This window comes from Tachypleus tridentatus, chromosome 6 (assembly GCF_004210375.1).
Source record: "Tachypleus tridentatus isolate NWPU-2018 chromosome 6, ASM421037v1, whole genome shotgun sequence".
NCBI lineage: Eukaryota > Metazoa > Arthropoda > Merostomata > Xiphosura > Limulidae > Tachypleus > Tachypleus tridentatus.
The window spans coordinates 148948752-148971935 of record NC_134830.1 but is presented as its reverse complement, the minus strand read 5'-3'; the positions used below and the strand labels follow the sequence as shown (position 1 = coordinate 148971935).

Sequence of the window (23184 nt, the reverse complement as noted above, 5' to 3'; positions counted from 1 at the left end):
GTCACTGTACCAATACAATATAAAGTGTGTTTCTGTCTGTAGCTGAGACTAAACTTGTCACTGTACCAATACAATATAAAGTGTGTTTCTGTTTGTAGGTGAGACTAAACTTGTCACTGTACCAATACAATATAAAGTGTGTTTCTGTTTGTAGGTGAGACTAAACTTGTCACTGTACCAATACAATATAAAGTGTGTTTCTGTTTGTAGCTGAGACTAAACTTGTCACTGTACCAATACAATATAAGGTGTGTTTCTGTTTGTAGCTGAGACTAAACTTGTCACTGTACCAATACAATATAAAGTGTGTTTCTGTTTGTAGCTGAGACTAAACTTGTCACTGTACCAATACAATATAAAGTGTGTTTCTGTTTGTAGCTGAGACTAAACTTGTCACTTTACCAATACAATATAAAGTGTGTTTCTGTTTGTAGCTGAGACTAAACTTGTCACTGTACCAATACAATATAAAGTGTGTTTCTGTTTGTAGCTGAGACTAAACTTGTCACTGTACCAATACAATATAAAGTGTGTTTCTGTTTGTAGCTGAGTCTAAACTTGTCACTGTACCAATACAATATAAAGTGTGTTTCTGTTTGTAGCTGAGACTAAACTTGTCACTGTACCAATACAATATAAAGTGTGTTTCTGTTTGTAGCTGAGACTAAACTTGTCACTGTACCAATACAATATAAAGTGTGTTTCTGTTTGTAGCTGAGACTAAACTTGTCACTGTACCAATACAATATAAAGTGTGTTTCTGTTTGTAGGTGAGACTAAACTTGTCACTGTACCAATACAATATAAAGTGTGTTTCTGTCTGTAGCTGAGACTAAACTTGTCACTGTACCAATACAATATAAAGTGTGTTTCTGTTTGTAGCTGAGACTAAACTTGTAACTGGGAATGTGTACCAATACAACATTTGAAGTATTGTAATTTTACTATGTTGTTATAATGTATTTAGGAGTATTATAATTTTACTATGTTGTTATAATGTATTTAGGAGTATTATAATTTTACTATGTTGTTATAATGTATTTAGGAGTATTATAATTTTACTATGTTGTTATAATGTATTTAGGAGTATTATAATTTTACTATATTGTTACATTGTATTTAGAAGTATTATAATTTTACTATATTGTTACATTGTATTTAGAAGTATTATAATTTTACTATATTGTTACATTGTATTTAGGAGTATTATAATTTTACTATGTTGTTATAATGTATTTAGGAGTATTATAATTTTACTATATTGTTACATTGTATTTAGAAGTATTATAATTTTACTATATTGTTACATTGTATTTAGAAGTATTATAATTTTACTATATTGTTACATTGTATTTAGAAGTATTATAATTTTACTATATTGTTACATTGTATTTAGAAGTATTATAATTTTACTATATTGTTACATTGTATTTAGAAGTATTATAATTTTACTATATTGTTACATTGTATTTAGAAATATTATAATTTTACTATATTGTTATAATGTATTTAGAAGTATTATAATTTTACTATATTGTTACATTGTATTTAGAAGTATTATAATTTTACTATATTGTTACATTGTATTTAGAAGTATTATAATTTTACTATATTGTTACATTGTATTTAGAAGTATTATAATTTTACTATATTGTTACATTGTATTTAGAAGTATTACAATTTTACTATATTGTTACATTGTATTTAGAAGTATTATAATTTTACTATATTGTTACATTGTATTTAGAAGTATTATAAGTTTACTATGTTGTTACATTGTATTTAGAAGTATTATAATTTTACTATGTTGTTACATTGTATTTAGAAGTATTATAATTTTACTATGTTGTTACATTGTATTTAGAAGTATTATAATTTTACTATGTTGTTACATTGTATTTAGAAGTATTATAATTTTACTATGTTGTTACATTGTATTTAGAAGTATTATAATTTTACTATGTTGTTACATTGTATTTAGAAGTATTATAATTTTACTATATTGTTACATTGTATTTTTGCAATACAGGTTTTCTCGTCATAGTAGTTTTTAAAAACTCCGAGTTAATGTTTTCCAGAAAGTTTTGTTTATTAGTTACACAAATGGCTACTGTGCTCTGCGCAGCATATATAAGAAAACGTGGAAAATATTTAAAACGTTTAGTGTAAACCACGCGGAGTGCAGAAACAGGTAAACGTCGTATGTTGTTTGGGGGGATGGATGGAGGTTGTTTTATAGGCATCATCTCCACACACAAACAAACTCATACGCACAAAACGAACTCCAGGTGAGGACATAATGGTCTATCCACGAAGTAATCAAACTTACTCCCTGTTTTAAATTTTGGAGAAAAAAAATTCACCCCTCATAATGGGTGGAAACAAGAGAGACTGTTCATGTGACATTACCCCGTTTTATTGGGTTTTTTTAATCGGTTGAAGAAGAAACACATGACAGAGTCTTGTAAGAGAAAGGTAACTGGAGCTATCATTCAATCCAAGGTCATCTGTACTTTTATTTGAAAAACAAACTCTTTGGTAAGAAATTTAAAATGTTTCTATTCTCTCCCGACAACAACAGAAAATCAAAGTGTTGCAATTATCTCTTACATATCTAAGTTTTGAGAATAAGGGGGAGCATGTGGGGGTAAGGGGTGGGTAATAAGAAGCCAACAACAAGGTCAAACTACATTCGTATAGCTGATTGTCACTGGCGCTCTCTTTGTAGACTAGAAGCAAATGGTAAATATTCTGTCTACACAAAAAAATATTTTGCCTTTCAATTGCAGAAAAGCAGGAAATAACATGTGAAACCTGCTAATAGGTAGTTATGTCCAGAAAATAAAATACAGATTCTAATATGAACTATAGTTTCAGTACTTACGTGTAATTATACGGAATAAGATATACATCACATGAAATACACATAAAAACACATTGATATATCTATATATAGTACTCAAATCTTTATACACAAATATATCTTTGTTTGGTAGCCAAGTATTTATACATAAACAGATGTTTGTTTAGTAGCCAAGTCTTTATACATAAACAGATGTTTGTTTAGTAGCCAAGTCTTTACACATAAGCAGATCTCTGTTTAGTAGCCAAGTCTTCATACATAAACGGATGTTTGTTTAGTAGCCAAGTCTTTACATATAAACAGATGTTTGTTTAGTAGCCAAGTCTTTACACATAAGCAGATCTCTGTTTGGTAGCCAAGTCTTTATACATAAACAGATGTTTGTTTAGTAGCCAAGTCTTTATACATAAACAGATCTCTGTTTAGTAGCCAAGTCTTTAGACATAAACAGATGTTTGTTTAGTACCCAAGTCTTTACACATAAACGGATGTTTGTTTAGTAGCCAAGTCTTTACATATAAACAGATGTTTGTTTAGTAGCCAAGTCTTTACACATAAACAGATCTCTGTTTGGTAGCCAAGTCTTTATACATAAACAGATGTTTGTTTAGTAGCCAAGTCTTTATACATAAACAGATCTCTGTTTAGTAGCCAAGTCTTTACACATAAACAGATGTTTGTTTAGTACCCAAGTCTTTACACATAAACAGATGTTTGTTTAGTAACCAAGTCTTTACATATAAACAGATGTTTGTTTAGTAGCCAAGTCTTTACACATAAACAGATGTTTGTTTAGTAGCCAAGTCTTTACATATAAACAGATGTTTGTTTGGTACCCAAGTCTTTACACATAAACAGATGTTTGTTTAGTACCCAAGTCTTTACATATAAACAGATGTTTGTTTAGTAGCCAAGTCTTTACACATAAACAGATGTTTGTTTAGTACACAAGTCTTTACATATAAACAGATGTTTGTTTGGTAGCCAAGTCTTTATACATAAGCAGATCTCTGTTTAGTAGCCAAGTCTTCATACATAAACAGATGTTTGTTTAATAGCCAAGTCTTTACATATAAACAGATGTTTGTTTAGTAGCCAAGTCTTTACACATAAACAGATGTTTGTTTAGTACACAAGTCTTTACATATAAACAGATGTTTGTTTGGTAGCCAAGTCTTTACACATAAGCAGATCTCTGTTTAGTAGCCAAGTCTTCATACATAAACAGATGTTTGTTTAGTAGCCAAGTCTTTACATATAAACAGATGTTTCTTTAGTAGCCAAGTCTTTATACATAAGTAGATCTCTGCTTGGTACCCAAACCCTAACACCCAAAAGCAGTTCTATGTGGTAGCCAATAGCTAATATGTAGACGAACACATATTCCGAATATTTTACGGTTATTAACCGTGTACAGTGAATGTAGTTCCACCAATAACAAGTACTGAATTATATCAAAGAACGAACCACTACAACTAAAAATTTAATACATCAAACACAAAAATGTCTGGAATTTCAATTAACTTCGTTTAAATTTTTTATCTGTTAAGTCAAATGTTACGCATCCGTTTAAAAAGTAAAAGAAACAAAGAAAGTGAGAGAGAGGTCATAACCTGAAGAGGAACGTAATGTCCGAACCTTGCTGGTCAACCCTAATTAAGTCTTTGTTCCTCACACTTTACAAAGTTTGAACTTCCTTACTGGTCACTTCACTTATAAAGATGTAAATATTTACTTTATCGAGAAACAACAACAAACATAAGATAACTTTGGATGAGTACTCGTTACTTATTATGTTCTATATTTTATTGTAAAAGCTCTTTATTATAAATAGAATGAAACACAAACTGAACGCCAGAGTACGGAGGCAAACTAGATTTTTTTATAAACTATACATTTGCAAAATGAAAGAAATATTGTTTTCTACCTCGTGAGCTAGGCTGCATAACAGTTATCGAACGTTTCTAATTTTGACTAAAAGAGAAAGCAGCTAGCCAGTCAATAGCATCCACTGCCAACTCTTCTGGGCTACTGGCGTCCGATTAAGTAATGGGAAATGACCATTAATACAACAGCGCACCCATGGATCTCGGTTCTTTTTTCGACAAGGGGTCGCGAACCCGGAATTTTCAAACTCATACGTCCAGTTACACAAACAAACGAAGCCTTATGCTATCTCCTCCCCCAGTAACTCAGTGATTTAAGAAAGACGGCTTTTACAGAAAACTTTATACAATAAAATTCTGAGTTCGATTTTCACAGTAGGCACAGTGCAAATAGATAGATAATCGTGTAGCTTCGTGCTAAAGAAATCATGTAAACCATATACTAAAGCTCCATCAAAAACTAACTAAATCACATAAACCACCTATTTTTTTAAATGTCTGACTCGTTGTCATGGTAACAACAGTAATTAATTCAGCTTGTTAGCTAAGATATTTAGTTATTTTTTACCCCTTAAATGTAGTAGTGACTGACAATGAGAGCACGAGCTCTGCATCTCGTGTAGGCGGAATTGCAGTTTTAAGCGCAGAAGGGAGCCGTAAGGACAATGACGCAACAAACATGTTATCCATGTAAGGCTAAAACTTTCTAACCAAGCTCCCGGATGTTCGTCCACGTGCAAAACGAAAGAGTTCAACGAATAACCTCAGATTCTTTTTTTTTTCCTTCCGTGAAAGAAGGCGAATAATTTTAGCTTCATTAGCACGCATGTTAATTACCAAGCGTCTCACATAGCACGGTATTATACGTGGATGACGTAAGAATTACGGTTAAAACTGTTGTATTTATGGAACCGTTTGTTTCATTATGCTACACACTGTTGCTAAGTGACTACACATATGCAAGTAACTTCCATTACTACAGACGGACAGACAAATATGTAGAGATACTGAGAAAATCTAATGCGCAGAGATGGATAGTAATAAATGGACGGATAAAAATATGGGTGCACGGATGAAATAGACGGATATAGAGGTTTGATAGATGGAGAGATGGATGAAAAGAAACAGATAAAGGATGGGCAGGAATGGACGGATACAGAGATAATTATTTTCTTGAAAAATATTGGAAAAATATTCCACAACCGTTACTTAAAATTAAGGGTGAGTGTTTGATATTACACATTTTGGTGCAGGTTGGGCGCAACTGTGGCTTAACAATGTTAATACCAAAATATGATCTGACACTCACATAATGACGTCATTATTTAGATACGACTGGATCCTCGGTTAATGACGTCACTTTCAAAATACGACTTACTTTCAGTTAATGTCAATGCATGGTTGTAGCCACCACAAACATTTTATTTAATTTCTCTAAATATGATCACGTGACTAAATTATCGTATCATTAGCTAACAGTCTTCTATTAATTAAATCACTAATTACAAATGATCATATTTGGTCACGAGCGTGGCACTTCTGTCTGTCATTTTGAAATAACCGCTACACACCAGTATCGCGTTTTAACTACCACAACTGAATGTATTGTGACGTCATGAGTGCCATATTTCTGTTTAATGTGATGGGCCTCTGACACCAGCAGAACACGATGTCACATCCATCTGGTTTCCTGTTTACAGCTAAGCCTATCGACACAAGACTGTTCTACTTTCATTCCGTACAAACTTCATTCAAACACAGGCCGACATCACAAAACAAACCTAGGTACTAAAGTCAGACGAGACATGCCGTCGTGACTATCTCGGGTGAACTCGTCCAATGATCTACGATGTACTCGGTCCTCCTACGACAGCTTCATATTTGGTTATGAACAAGTAAGATATGATAGCCCTGATTTTTACAGTTTAAAACTAAACAAACAGTACTTAACAGAGTCAATAAATTAGATCATGTTTACTTAATCAAAGTGACCTCAACTGAACCAGATCGGTCAACGTTTCTGTTCAAACTCACCGGTCACACCCAGCAACACAGTTGATAGAATCGATGATAGCCACAAAAGGTATCGTATTCCACCACATGAACAGTCTTTGACACAAGTTGTTTTAAATCAGCTCTCTATATAACTGTATACATGTCGACATTTGTGTATAAACACACACATATATATATGTTTGCCTCGCTATATATCTCAAGAGTCTTAATGTAGTTTTTAGACAAAAAGCAAACCTTTATTTTCTTTTAATTCGAATTTAATATAAAACTCCACCAGGTGGCCCTCTCTGCCATCAATCCGTTCTCACCTGCTCATGGTTTAGGTTTTGTTACTGTACAGTCTAATACAACGTTTTACCACGTACGTCACGAAGCAATACGTCCAGTATCACTTCTCTTTTCAAATATCTATCGCAAGTAAATTAGAAATATCAGAGCGACATCAAATACGCGTCTCTTTAGGTCAACTTTTCTCTGCTCGTTCAAACCATTATTAGCGTGTATCACACCAACACGAATTACAAAGCAACATGAATGTTTTATTCCAGGCAAGGGTTAACACCCGATAATAGAAACGTTACATTTTCAGGATTGTCTTATACCTTTATACCTCAGTTACTCGAAACTTCAACAACTTGTACGGATGATAATGACGGGATCGAAACCACATAAATGATATGCGTATATTAATGCTGAATTTCCTGTTGTGTAACAGTAAGACAGAGGTTCGGTTAAGCCTTTACATAGTGTAACCTGTTCTTTTTTTTTATATCTGTTGAAATGTTTGTTTTTCCTGTTCTACTTCTACCGTGTGTCTGTCTGTGATCTTTCGCCTACTCATCTATATACATGTTTGTGCGTCTACCTCAATCACAGTTCATCCGTTTCATTTTCTATCTGTTTGTCTATCCATGAAAAGGGAAGAAAACTAACCTGAAGCATCCAAACACACGTATCAGTTCAAGTACAAACATAAGATTATAAACTAAATTTTCAATACCAATTTAAAGCAGATTTGATAAACTAGTCAGTAATGTTACTACTCGCACGAATGGCGCAGACAAAAAATTCAAGAAACACAAGAATAAAAAAAAAATTCCAAGTTAATCTTAAATTTATTGTTGAGAAAGGTAGCGAGGTTAGACGTGGAAGACTTTCACAAACATAGGCCCAGTAAAATAACTCAAATACTTACGAATGTAGGCCTAGTAAAATAATTGAAATACTCACGAATGTAGGCCTACTAAAGTAACCGAGATACTTCACGAATGTAGCCCTAGTAAAGGAAGTGAGATACTGTAGGCCTAGTTAAGTAAATGAAATACGAGTGCTATTACGAGTTCATCATTTCACAAGATTTAGAGTTGTCCAGATGAACCGGAAAACAAATAAAAGCATTACAACTGAATACTTTTCACCCGCTTCTAAACAGAAAAATTCGGTGTCTATGATCAACCAAGAGCAGGACAGTAGTCCGGTTACAACATGTTAACTCCCAACCATATTAAATAAATCAGTACAATTCTAAACCAACCATCGTTGAGTTAAATACTGTTAAAAATAAGAAGCAGGTGAACAATTACATTTTATGTAAAAGGTTCGGAAACATTTATGTTTTTTATCATTTTTAAACTTAAAATCACGTCCTTCCCGGGTAGATTAATGGTAAGCTGAGAGGTTTATAATGCTAAACCTTTAATTTCGATTTCTGTGGTGGACCCAGTATAGACAGCCCATTGCACAGTTTTATGGTTTTATATATATATATTTAAAATAAAACAACGACAAAACTTCAAAAGCCCTACACTGCCACATTCCTTTATTGACAATATACTGCAATATAAGACATCAGTTCTGGCTTTACCACTTAACAGTTCTATTCTACAATGTCTTCACTGTCTTTACTTTCAAAATATCTTACTTCATAACCAATCTCCGCTTATCCTACTTCATAGCCTGTTTTCGTTAAGTGTACTTCACAACCCGTCGTCTCTAAGCCTCATTTACAACTCATCACTGCTAAGCCTATTTCACAACCCGTCGTCACTAAGCCTCATTTACAACTCATCACTGCTAAGCCTATTTCACAACCCGTCGTCACTAAGCCTCATTTACAACTCATCACTGCTAAGCCTATTTCACAACCCGTCGTCACTAAGCCTCATTTACAACTCATCACTGCTAAGCCTATTTCACAACCCGTCGTCACTAAACCTCATTTACAACTCATCACTGCTAAGCCTATTTCACAACCCGTCGTCACTAAACCTACTTTACAACTCATCATTGTTAAGCCTATTTCACAACCCGTCGTCACTAAACCTACTTTACAACTCATCATTGTTAAGCCTATTTCACAACCCGTCTTTGTTAGTCCTCTCTCTAGCGTGATCCCACCCAATAACATTGTAGTGTCTTTTGACGTAAACTAATTTTCTGGTGCAATCCTAATTTTATGCTATGTCGTGGTTTGACGAGTCTCTTACGGAGTAACTAGATCTGTGAAACGTACACCAATCTGCTAAATATTTGTGATTTGTGGCCGTTATTAAAGAACTCTTAAACGATTTTTATTGCAGATTTAGTCAATACTAAATACATGCAGATATTACTGTTTTTACTTTCGAATCATGTCTTTTTAGAGAGGGAAGAGAGAACATAACCAAGCTGTTATATCCCACCTACTAACTGAAGACGAACATATTACTCACTGTAATACTATGCGCATTAACACATTTTATACGTAATGCTCGTTAGCACTTACGTCACGTCATCCTAGGAGCGGGAAACGATGACAGACGGACGGGTTTCTGGGAGAGGATAATGAACGTCTTGACTTTACTTTGAAAGTGATAAGCAGATAGTCGTGAAAGATAAATCAAGTATCTCTAAAATTATTATATCTATCTGATTCAGAATATTTTCATGATCTCGGTTGTTTTATTACACTCAATGTTACCATGGTCACTCACAATAAGCAGCTTTCAAACATTTTCGGTTCTTACTCTGATATAAAAAACAAAAACAAAACAAAAGAGAACAGAACTAAACACTATATAATCAGTGATGTCGAGAAAACCAACTTGTAGAGAAATATATATGTAAAATCGGCTCATTTGGGTTGAGAAAATATTTTACATAGAAGAGCGAACAACGTTTCGACCTTCTTCGGTCATCGTCAGGTTCACAAAGAAAGAAAGAGGTAACTGACTCGTAACTGACCACATGTTTGAAAGGGGTTGTGTAACTGAGTGTCGGAATGTAGAGGGCGGTATTAGATGTTTGAATATATAATTTTATTTATTTTATTATATTAATATAGGTATAAAGGTGTTCCTTTGTATTGGTTTATTTTGGGTTTAAGTTGCTGTATAAGTAAGACTTCTTTAATTTTGCGTTTGTTTATGTTTGTTTCTTTGTTTAGTATTTGAGTGTTTTCTATGGTTATGTTGTGTTTATTTGACTTGCAGTGTTCGAAAACGTGTGAAGGTGACTTTTTATGTTCTTTGAATCTGGTTTCCATTTTTCTACTTGTTTCTCCAATATAGAAGTCGTGGCAGTTATCACATTGATGGATTTCAATGTGCGGGTTTTCTCTCGTCTACAGTTGCCTGGTACCCGAGGGTATGCTATATATTTGTAATCACCAGACTATAAAAAGTAGGTAGGGGTACCAAAAACGCCTGAAAGACCACATGTCACCCCACAGGTGATATGCCGCCAGTGCCACGCTATTCTGTAGGTTGTAAATTTCAGTGGAAAAATTGGAAAGGGAGGTACAAAATAGCTGAGGTGGCTCATGCTACCTCCTCACCCCTACCGTGACGTTGTCCCAGTCTCGGAAGCCATATTCAGATTTTTTGTTGTTGTTGTTGTTGTTTTTTCTTTCATTCTACTACATGTGGGGTTTCAATGGTACTAGTAAGTCTTCAGTTCTCAAACTGGTGTTTATGTGATAACTGAAATGGAGAAGACTTTAAAACGTCTCAGTTAAAATTCCTTCACTGATAGCAGTACTTGTCGATTAAATTAACTGGTGTAACAAAAAATAAATGTACTGCCGTAGTCGTAATGGTAGGGTGATAATTGAGCAATTTATTAAATCAATTACTAGATCTAACAAAACCAAATAGAACGGAAACGCCCTTAAATGGAGCCCACGTGAGTTTCAGCCCACAGTTGTGGGGCAGTGGGTAAGTTAAGTACTTTCAGAAAACGACACGTGCCGGTAAACGTACAGCTACTTCACGAGGTTGACAGCTGTGATTCATTCGGAAACTATTGAGTGATACGTACTGTACAACAGCTAGTAAATTAGGGTCAATTGTTTGTTTTGAATTTCGCGTAAAGTTGCACGAGGGCTATCTGCGCTAGCCGTCCCTAATTTAGCAGTGTAAGACCAGAGGGAAGGCAGCTAGTCATCACCACCCACCGCCAATTCTTGGGCTACTGTTTTACCAACGAATACTGGGATTGGTCGTACTTCATAACGCTCCCAAGACTGAAAGGGCGAGCATGTTTGCTGCGACAGAGATTCGAACCCACGACCCTCAGAATACGAGATAAACGTCTTAACCCATCTGGCCATGCCAGGCCCAATTGGGGTCAAATTACAGTTGATTATATTCCGATCTGTGGAAGTTTTAATAAATGATCGAACGTAAATGTTCTTTCAGTTTTGTACATATATTTATTCTCTTCAATATGGAATAAAACTTTTATCACAAGAAACAAACAAAACTCGAGGGTGTTAAACTTGAAATTCTACTTTCTGTCTCTCTTTAGTATGTAGATTGTTAGGGTGTAGAATTTCACACCTTAACTAAAGTGGAATGTTAAATTTCAAACCATATATTCTATCTTTGTTGTATATATTGTTAGGGTTAAATTCTCATATTTTTACGCATGTGTGGTATCAACATCGTAACCCTACTTTCTGCTATCCGTGTGTGTCTTGTTTTAAAGGTAGTTGGCTAAAAGTTATTGTTATAAATCAAACATTTCGATTTAGTAAATCCCAAAAAATAAAGCTTACACAGGACGACAGTTTTGAGAAATGTACAAGTTAATACCTGGCATCCAGACTACAGGGTGTGAACCTGTTTCGGAATGTGAACATACACCTCTCACTCTGTACACTTTGGTGTTGTGGTCATGCATGTTTTCGCACATGTTGTCGCGCATAGTACGAACAGTGAACTTTGTTCGACTTGTATACAATAACAACAGTTCGTGTTGCTCTGTTGTAAAGTTACTGTCAACACAGCCACAAAGAAAAACGAAAACAATATCTTGATTTCTCAGCCAACAGCCTGGTATTTGAAGAAAACAAATTGCGACACCATATTTTTGTAAAGTGTTGATAACAAACGACAGCTATTCAGTTGAGAAATAAGCACACTGCTAGCCCTGAAAATGGTATGTAATACAACTACTCCCTGAAAATTTTATGTAATTTTAAATTTTTTATAACCTAAAAATGCTTGTATTTTAAAAGCTGGATTACACTCTGGACTCCGGACTATTGATAGGAGAGAAGGTAGCCACTAGGCGATTAGCCGGACATATGGCCAAAAGGACATTATCCAAACTCTTTGAATCGAATAACTGTCACTCTTATAACGAACCCACAGCTGAAAAATGTGGAGCGATGCTCAGGGATTCTCATCCCGGCACGCTAACCACTAGGCCACGCTCAGTCGTAAGACACGAATAACATTCCAAAACTATCTTTCTAACAGACACCCATTTAAAGGGTAATACTGTACATGGATTATAGGGTTTCCACGTAACATTTCTCCAATGTCTTAGACATGGAACGTTGACGTGAGTTACATATTTTTTAATTTCAGTTAAAAAACAAGCACATAAAGTACAATAAAGGCATCCTAATCATGAATTATAATAAAGGTCTTTTTTTACCTTTTGAATTATGATAAACGTCCTTTATCGAGTCTTTAAACAAATAGCAAGAAGTTTGAGACAAATATCAAGTTGACAAGGTCAGCATGTTCGTGTCTAATATAAATAAAGACCAGTATAACATAACAAGTGAAGTAATTTTCTATCAAAATACCTCTTCTGAATGGTCTACAAAAACAAGTATTTGATTTCAGTTAAGTGTAATTATTATCGGTGTGTTTATTTTTACCGTGTTTGATAGCACGTAATACAAGAACTTACTGGATACCTTTATTTTACACCGACATGTAGTTGTAATAATTTTTTTTAGCTTACATTTTATTTGTAGACACGAACGTATAGACAGACAGAACTCAGGGGGTCCTCACGTGAGAAAACTGATTTATGCTTACGTCACTGAAAGACACAGGGAATGGGTGAGTTGGGCTCAAGCCTCTGTGTTTCTGCTCTTATGTCCGAAAAGCACCTCTTTTCTTAACCATAAAAACTGTTCATAACCACTAAAAGAAACGCCTGATTCCAAAACTGCAATTTATTATGAAATAAACATAATCTCATTTGTAAAACTAGTGGCAACTTTTAGGTGTTTACTTAAAAGTTATTAAGTGTTAATATGTAAGAATTCAATATTTAGTTTTATATTTTAGAATTCTTTACAGGACGGATAAGAACAGCACAGCATCTGTTTACTTCTTACCGATCTTTGTTGTTGTTTTTTTACCCTACGTTTACCAGAGACAACCCGTAGTCCCTCGTATAATCTCCACCCCACCTACCAAAACAGTCTTGCCTTGAGATGGTAGAAAAGTGATTTTTTTTTTGTCAACAACCCCAACCCTTTTAACGTCTTCTGCAAGTTAGTTCTGACAGGAACAAAGTGACAACCAAGTCTACGTAACCATTATTAACTGTGTTGTGGATGTGGTAACTAATAGAAAGTTTCCAAGAATTCCTGTGAGAAATCATGGTACGAGTAACAATAAACATGTGTAACATGTATTTAATGTTCACTCTAAATATAGATTACAGTTACATTAATTTATATAACTTTGTATGTATTCTAGATGCCGAAAAAAACAGCGTATTCCATTTCCAATGGCGAGTATTATCTGTTAAACAACTAACCACAACCGTCTATTAATTAAACAGCTCGTCACTACTGTGTGGTAAACAACTTACCATTACTGTCTGTTAAACAACTAACCACAACTGTTTATTAATTAAACAGCTCGTTACTACTGTCTGGTAAACAACAAACCACAACTGTGTATTAATTAAACAGCTCGTCACTACTGTGTGGTAAACAACAAACCACAACTGTGTATTAATTAAACAGCTCGTCACTACTGTGTGGTAAACAACAAACCACAACTGTGTATTAATTAAACAGCTCGTCACTACTGTGTGGTAAACAACAAACCACAACTGTGTATTAATTAAACAGCTCGTCACTACTGTGTGGTAAACAACAAACCACAACTGTGTATTAATTAAACAGCTCGTCACTACTGTGTGGTAAACAACAAACCACAACTGTGTATTAATTAAACAGCTCGTCACTACTGTGTGGTAAACAACAAACCACAACTGTGTATTAATTAAACAGCTCGTCACTACTGTGTGGTAAACAACTTACCATTACTGTCTGTTAAACAACAAACCACAACTGTGTATTAATTAAACAGCTCGTCACTACTGTGTGGTAAATAACTTACCATTACTGTCTGTTAAACAACAAACCACAACTGTGTATTAATGAAACAGCTCGTCGCTGCTATCTGTTAAACAACTTATTTGTACTATATGTTAAACAACTCGTCAGTATGGTTAGCTTGTATCTGATATAATCGTTCACATAAACAATTTCTCTTGCTATCTTTGTCAGTATAAAGACTCGAAGGGTCAGGTTCACCTGATCTCTAGTACAGCTTCTGATAAATGTATTTATAAATAATGCATGAGTAACCCGCACTAACTTAGGCCCCTCTCAGGGCATGTTTCATGTATTATCTTGATATACATTTATGTAAAGCTATCACTTCTCTCAAACGTTCCGTAATCTTTTACACTTTCAGTAGTTATGGACTTAAACCAAGAACATTTACATAAATAACCTACAATGATTTTTAATTAAGTCTAAAACTAATGTGGACTTTAGTTCACTACGTTGGTGGCCTATTTTTATTTCTTGTACATATATTCACTGGAGAAAAGTGCTCAGCATTACCTTTATTATGTATGCCGTGTTTGTCTAGTTCACATAATAAGTCAGTTTTTCAACAATTTTTATCGAAATAATTTAATGTAGTCTATCTGTTACAGTTTCTGTGTTTCAATATTTGTGTATAAAATCAGGAGAAGTAGTTTCTGGAGACTGTTGTAAGTAATGTGGTTTGTGTTCTTTGTAATTTGGTTTTTACTATTTTTTGTTACGTCTACCAATGCTGGGGCTGTATGTTTATTTACAGGTTGGATGTATGTTTTGTAGATTTTTAATATGTTGTCGGCTGTTGCTCCATTGTTTTTACCAGTTAGACTACTACTATAGTTTGTTCTTCGCCATATTTGGGTTCTAATATTATTTAAGTGGTTTATCCAGGTTAGTTTTGAATAAAATGTTAACCCGAGAAATTTATCGGATGTAGCAGTCTGAAGAAGTGTTCTGTTCTTTTTTGTATTTTGTTAATTTTGTGAAAGTCACTAGTTGGGTTGTTGTTATGTTATATTAATTCTATATTTTGGCAGTACTCACTTATTCTATTAGTTGTGGTTATATATTTGTAACTGCTACTGATGGTGTGGGGGAACTTTTACAGACTGTATAAACAGTGAAATGTGACGAGTAATCATCATTTGGATATATTTTCTCTCCTAGTTCAGTAATTATGTATTTCAAATCGTTGACAATGATTTGATTGGAGGTAAACGTATAGATATGAACCAACAGGAAACAGGCGGCAGAGACTAGACCACCCATCAACTCGCCTATTGGTCAAGTAACCGGTCTGACTCAACACGAACCTTGTTGTCTTTCTCTTCACCAATTCTCAACAGCAAAGTAAAAACAAATAACTCTAAGTTTCAGGAAAACAGCAGGGGCAAATTGGAGGTTGTGTGATGTTTTTTACACAACCATAAAAATATGAATGACGACCAGTGGTTGAACGTATAAATAACCTACAGAACTTAGTGATGTCGAGAAAACCCGCTTGTAGAGAAAAATATATATGTAAAAACGGCTCGTTTGGGTTGAGAACTTTTTTTTTAATATAGAGGAACGAACAACGTTTCGACCTTCTTCGGTCACCTTCGAAGAAGGTCTACCTGAGCTGTATTATCGCAAGGATCAAACCTCGAATGTTAGCGTTATAAGCAATAAAGTTAACGGCAGAGTCACAGGTGGATCACTTTAACAACACAAAATTATTTCTAGTGTTCGTGTCTTTGACAAGTCTCGTGTAACAAATTGAGACAGTTCGCTCAAACCATAACAATCATAAATCTAATTCTAACAAACCATGGAAACCCAAATCTAAATGCGTAAGACACAGATAACTTTGTTGAAAGTTCTTTTAAAACAATTCTTTAAAATTTCTCAACAAAGTGTGTCCAGTGTTCGAGTTATATCGACACAAAGGCCGTTGCTTAGGTGCGATACAAAGAAACGTTTGAGCTAACGCGTCTTTGGGAATATGTTAAACAATATAGTTCTACATGTACCAGTACGTCATCCACGTCCCTGAGTGAAGCCAACACCTATTTTAATAGCTGCAATCTCAAGTGTTTGTAAACTAACAACAGGAACTACTATGTGATCTCATTAGGCGTGGCGATAAATTCCGAGTACGAAAACTGCGACGATTATCTTTATTGAATAAAATATACTAGCACTTGAACTGTAGTTTAAAAATATACATTCAAAACACTACAGCCACTGACAGTCCACAATGAACAGTTATTTGAAGCCATTTCTTGAGGAGTTGTCAAATATATGATTAGTGAAACAAAAATATGTATTTCCTTTAAAACCAGTTCGAACGTTATAAGATCTGTGTTTTTTTTAGTTCTTTTTAATTCACCTCATAGTAACCTAAATTAATTTATGCGCACGAATAATATTATGGCATTGTGCCTAATATATTATTTGATATAATATAGCAGACGAACTGTTTGATATATCTGTATGCATGTGGCACACGTATAAAATAATTCGGTCATTGGTTAACAAAAGTTTTACCCTGCCATCTAGTGGTGAAAAAACAAAGTATTGATAATGGAATTACGCTTTTAAAAAGTGCAAAAAATTCTAATAAGAAAGCAGTGTTCAATCAGAAGAATAATTGTAATTACTTCCACTATTTTATGTTGTAAAGTATTCACGAGTAATTAATGATTTAATAGTTTGGAAGAAAGTAACAAAGAGACAGACGTATTTAAAATAAAAAAGGTTCAATTTGTGGTGTACTCTTATCTGAAAATAAATTATTCCAATTACCAAACCTTTAATATAACGTATAACTAAGAATCGATGGTTCAAAGATGGCGTGGGTTGTGTCCCCTCAGTTAGCACTTCATTCGTATTTACCATATAGTGACGTAACAGCTTCTTTCAAGAATCAATAACAAATTTTTACATACATCTTATTTACTAAAATTTCGTTTAACAACAGTTAAAAATGAAATAATATAATACAAAACCTAAATTTTATGTTCCCAAAAAGGTTAAATAAAAACAAATGTAAAATGAGGCCTAAAAACAGGCCGGAAATATTGGTAACGGTTTGAGTATTTAAATAATGAAGATATATTATCTGTAACGGTTTGGGTATCTAAATAATGAAGATATATTATCTGTAACGGTTTGGGTATTTAAATAATGAAGATATATTATCTGTAACGGTTTGGGTATCTAAATAATGAAGATATATTATCTGTAACGGTTTGGGTATCTAAATAATGAAGATATATTATCTGTAACGGTTTGGGTATTTAAATAATGAAGATATATTATCTGTAACGGTTTGGGTATCTAAATAATGAAGATATATTATCTGTAACGGTTTGGGTATTTAAATAATGAAGATATATTATCTGTAACGGTTTGAGTATGTAAATAATGAAGATATATTATCTGTAACGGTTTCGGTATCTAAATAATGAAGATATATTATCTGTAACGGTTTGGGTATCTAAATAATGAAGATATATTATCTGTAACGGTTTGGGTATCTAAATAATGAAGATATATTATCTGTAACGGTTTGGGTATCTAAATAATGAAGATATATTATCTGTAACGGTTTGGGTATCTAAATAATGAAGATATATTATCTGTAACGGTTTGGGTATCTAAATAAGGAAGATAAATTATCTGTGACGGTTTGAGTATGTAAATAAGGAAGATATATTATCTGTAACGGTTTGAGTATTTAAATAATGAAGATATATTATCTGTAACGGTTTGAGTATTTAAATAATGAAGATATATTATCTGTAACGGTTTGAGTATGTAAATAATGAAGATATATTATCTGTAACGGTTTCGGTATCTAAATAATGAAGATATATTATCTGTAACGGTTTGGGTATCTAAATAATGAAGATATATTATCTGTAACGGTTTGGGTATCTAAATAATGAAGATATATTATCTGTAACGGTTTGGGTATCTAAATAATGAAGATATATTATCTGTAACGGTTTGGGTATCTAAATAATGAAGATATATTATCTGTAACGGTTTGGGTATCTAAATAAGGAAGATAAATTATCTGTGACGGTTTGAGTATGTAAATAAGGAAGATATATTATCTGTAACGGTTTGAGTATTTAAATAATGAAGATATATTATCTGTAACGGTTTGAGTATTTAAATAATGAAGATATATTATCTGTAACGGTTTGAGTATGTAAATAATGAAGATATATTATCTGTAACGGTTTGGGTATCTAAATAATGAAGATATATTATCTGTAACGGTTTGGGTATCTAAATAATGAAGATATATTATCTGTAACGGTTTGAGTATTTAAATAATGAAGATATATTATCTGTAACGGTTTGAGTATTTAAATAATGAAGATATATTATCTGTAACAGTTTGAGTATTTAAATAATGAAGATATATTATCTGTAACGGTTTGGGTATCTAAATAATGAAGATATATTATCTGTAACGGTTTGGGTATCTAAATAATGAAGATATATTATCTGTAACGGTTTGGGTATCTAAATAGGGAAGATAAATTATCTGTGACGGTTTGAGTATGTAAATAAGGAAGATATATTATCTGTAACGGTTTGAGTATTTAAATAATGAAGATATATTATCTGTAACGGTTTGAGTATTTAAATAATGAAGATATATTATCTGTAACGGTTTGGGTATCTAAATAATGAAGATATATTATCTGTAACGGTTTGGGTATCTAAATAAGGAAGATAAATTATCTGTAACGGTTTGAGTATTTAAATAATGAAGATATATTATCTGTAACGGTTTGGGTATCTAAATAATGAAGATATATTATCTGTAACGGTTTGAGTATTTAAATAATGAAGATATATTATCTGTAACGGTTTGAGTATTTAAATAATGAAGATATATTATCTGTAACGGTTTGAGTATTTAAATAATGAAGATATATTATCTGTAACGGTTTGAGTATGTAAATAATGGAGATATATTATCTGTAACGGTTTGGGTATCTAAATAATGAAGATATATTATCTGTAACGGTTTGGGTATCTAAATAATGAAGATATATTATATGTAACGGTTTGGGTATTTAAATAATGAAGATATATTATCTGTAACGGTTTGGGTATCTAAATAATGAAGATATATTATCTGTAACGGTTTGGGTATCTAAATAATGAAGATATATTATCTGTAACGGTTTGGGTATCTAAATAAGGACGATAAATTATCTGTGACGGTTTGAGTAGGTAAATAATGAAGATATATTATCTGTAACGGTTTGGGTATCTAAATAATGAAGATATATTATCTGTAACGGTTTGGGTATGTAAAAAATGAAGATATATTATCTGTAACGGTTTGGGTATCTAAATAATGAAGATATATTATCTGTAACGGTTTGGGTATGTAAAGAATGAAGATATATTATCTGTAACGGTTTGGATATCTAAATAATGAAGATATATTATCTGTAACGGTTTGAGTATGTAAATAATGAAGATATATTATCTGTAACGGTTTGGATACGTAAATAATGAAGATATATTATCTGTAACGGTTTGGGTATGTAAATAATGAAGATATATTATCTGTAACGGTTTGGGTATCTAAATAATGAAGATATATTATCTGTAACGGTTTGGGTATGTAAACAATGAAGATATATTATCTGTAACGGTTTGAGTAGGTAAATAATGAAGATATATTATCTGTAACGGTTTGAGTATTTAAATAATGAAGATATATTATCTGTAACGGTTTGAGTATTTAAATAATGAAGATATATTATCTGTAACGGTTTGAGTATGTAAATAATGAAGATATATTATCTGTAACGGTTTGAGTATTTAAATAATGAAGATATATTATCTGTAACGGTTTGAGTATGTAAATAATGAAGATATATTATCTGTAACTGTTTGAGTATTTAAATAATGAAGATATATTATCTGTAACGGTTTGGGTATCTAAATAATGAAGATATATTATCTGTAACGGTTTGGGTATGTAAACAATGAAGATATATTATCTGTAACAGTTTGGGTATGTAAACAATGAAGATATATTATCTGTAACGGTTTGGGTATGTAAACAATGAAGATATATTATCTGTAACGGTTTGGGTATCTAAATAATGAAGATATATTATCTGTAACGGTTTGGGTATCTAAATAATGAAGATATATTATCTGTAACGGTTTGGGTATGTAAAGAATGAAGATATATTATCTGTAACGGTTTGAGTAGGTAAATAATGAAGATATATTATCTGTAACGGTTTGGATACGTAAATAATGAAGATATATTATCTGTAACGGTTTGGGTATGTAAAGAATGAAGATATATTATCTGTAACGGTTTGGGTATCTAAATAATGAAGATATATTATCTGTAACGGTTTGAGTATGTAAATAATGAAGATATATTATCTGTAACGGTTTGAGTAGGTAAATAATGAAGATATATTATCTGTAACGGTTTGGGTATGTAAATAATGAAGATATATTATCTGTAACGGTTTGGGTATGTAAATAATGAAGATATATTATCTGTAACGGTTTGGGTATGTAAACAATGAAGATATATTATCTGTAACGGTTTGAGTATGTAAACAATGAAGATATATTATCTGTAACGGTTTGGGTATGTAAACAATGAAGATATATTATCTGTAACGGTTTGGGTATGTAAACAATGAAGATATATTATCTGTAACGGTTTGGATACGTAAATAATGAAGATATATTATCTGTAACGGTTTGGGTATGTAAATAATGAAGATATATTATCTGTAACGGTTTGGGTATCTAAATAATGAAGATATATTATCTGTAACGGTTTGGGTATGTAAACAATGAAGATATATTATCTGTAACGGTTTGAGTAGGTAAATAATGAAGATATATTATCTGTAACGGTTTGAGTATTTAAATAATGAAGATATATTATCTGTAACGGTTTGAGTATTTAAATAATGAAGATATATTATCTGTAACGGTTTGAGTATGTAAATAATGAAGATATATTATCTGTAACGGTTTGAGTATTTAAATAATGAAGATATATTATCTGTAACGGTTTGAGTATGTAAATAATGAAGATATATTATCTGTAACTGTTTGAGTATTTAAATAATGAAGATATATTATCTGTAACGGTTTGGGTATCTAAATAATGAAGATATATTATCTGTAACGGTTTGGGTATGTAAACAATGAAGATATATTATCTGTAACGGTTTGGGTATGTAAACAATGAAGATATATTATCTGTAACGGTTTGGGTATGTAAACAATGAAGATATATTATCTGTAACGGTTTGGGTATCTAAATAATGAAGATATATTATCTGTAACGGTTTGGGTATCTAAATAATGAAGATATATTATCTGTAACGGTTTGGGTATGTAAAGAATGAAGATATATTATCTGTAACGGTTTGAGTAGGTAAATAATGAAGATATATTATCTGTAACGGTTTGGATACGTAAATAATGAAGATATATTATCTGTAACGGTTTGGGTATGTAAAGAATGAAGATATATTATCTGTAACGGTTTGGGTATCTAAATAATGAAGATATATTATCTGTAACGGTTTGAGTATGTAAATAATGAAGATATATTATCTGTAACGGTTTGAGTAGGTAAATAATGAAGATATATTATCTGTAACGGTTTGGGTATGTAAATAATGAAGATATATTATCTGTAACGGTTTGGGTATGTAAATAATGAAGATATATTATCTGTAACGGTTTGGGTATGTAAACAATGAAGATATATTATCTGTAACGGTTTGAGTATGTAAACAATGAAGATATATTATCTGTAACGGTTTGGGTATGTAAACAATGAAGATATATTATCTGTAACGGTTTGGGTATGTAAACAATGAAGATATATTATCTGTAACGGTTTGGGTATGTAAACAATGAAGATATATTATCTGTAACGGTTTGGGTATGTAAACAATGAAGATATATTATCTGTAACGGTTTGGGTATGTAAACAATGAAGATATATTATCTGTAACGGTTTGGGTATGTAAACAATGAAGATATATTATCTGTAACGGTTTGAGTATCTAAATAATGAAGATATATTATCTGTAACGGTTTGGGTATGTAAATAATGAAGATATATTATCTGTAACGGTTTGAGTATGTAAATAATGAAGATATATTATCTATATAAATGTAAGAAACGTGTATTTAATTAGCTATACCGATTTCCAGTTTCGTCCAAAGTTCGATGCTTGCTCTGATTAGAAGTTAACGTACGTTTTCGCCAGTTAGTCTGGCAGACTAATCTTAAAATAATATCAGTGTTGATAAAACATAAATAAAAGGGAAATCTTGTATCTCTGTTAGTTTTATGGCAGATTATCTGCTGTTATTTCCATTAACTGTTTTTAAAACGATTAATATATATAAAACTTAAGACGTGAGTTTCAGCAGGTTTGTAAAATATCTGAAATTACAAGTTTAAAATAAAGGATTTTCAAAACCTGTTTAACAAATATTATTAAGTAATATGGTAACAATTGGTATGAGGAAGCAATATGTATAGTATCCTACTATAATAGAACTCTTGCTTAGATGATAATGGAAAAAACGTTTTATTACGCAATATGCAACCCTCAACTTCGCGAAATTTTTATCCTGTGTATATATATATATTTGCAATAGGGGTTACAATTTTCCTGTTTCGTCTCCGTTTTCTGTTATGGAGAACTTTATTCTTCTCCATTTTCAGGGTATTACTATGGCGTCATGAAAACGTCACACGCGGA

At 32.5% G+C, this 23184-nt stretch overlaps 1 protein-coding gene across 3 annotated transcripts in view; it reads right to left on the bottom strand.

Annotated features, from left to right (window-relative positions):
* LOC143253991 (plectin-like) overlaps positions 1–23184 on the bottom strand; it is a 116420-nt gene that overhangs the window by 65001 nt on the left and 28235 nt on the right. The window lies entirely within an intron of this gene.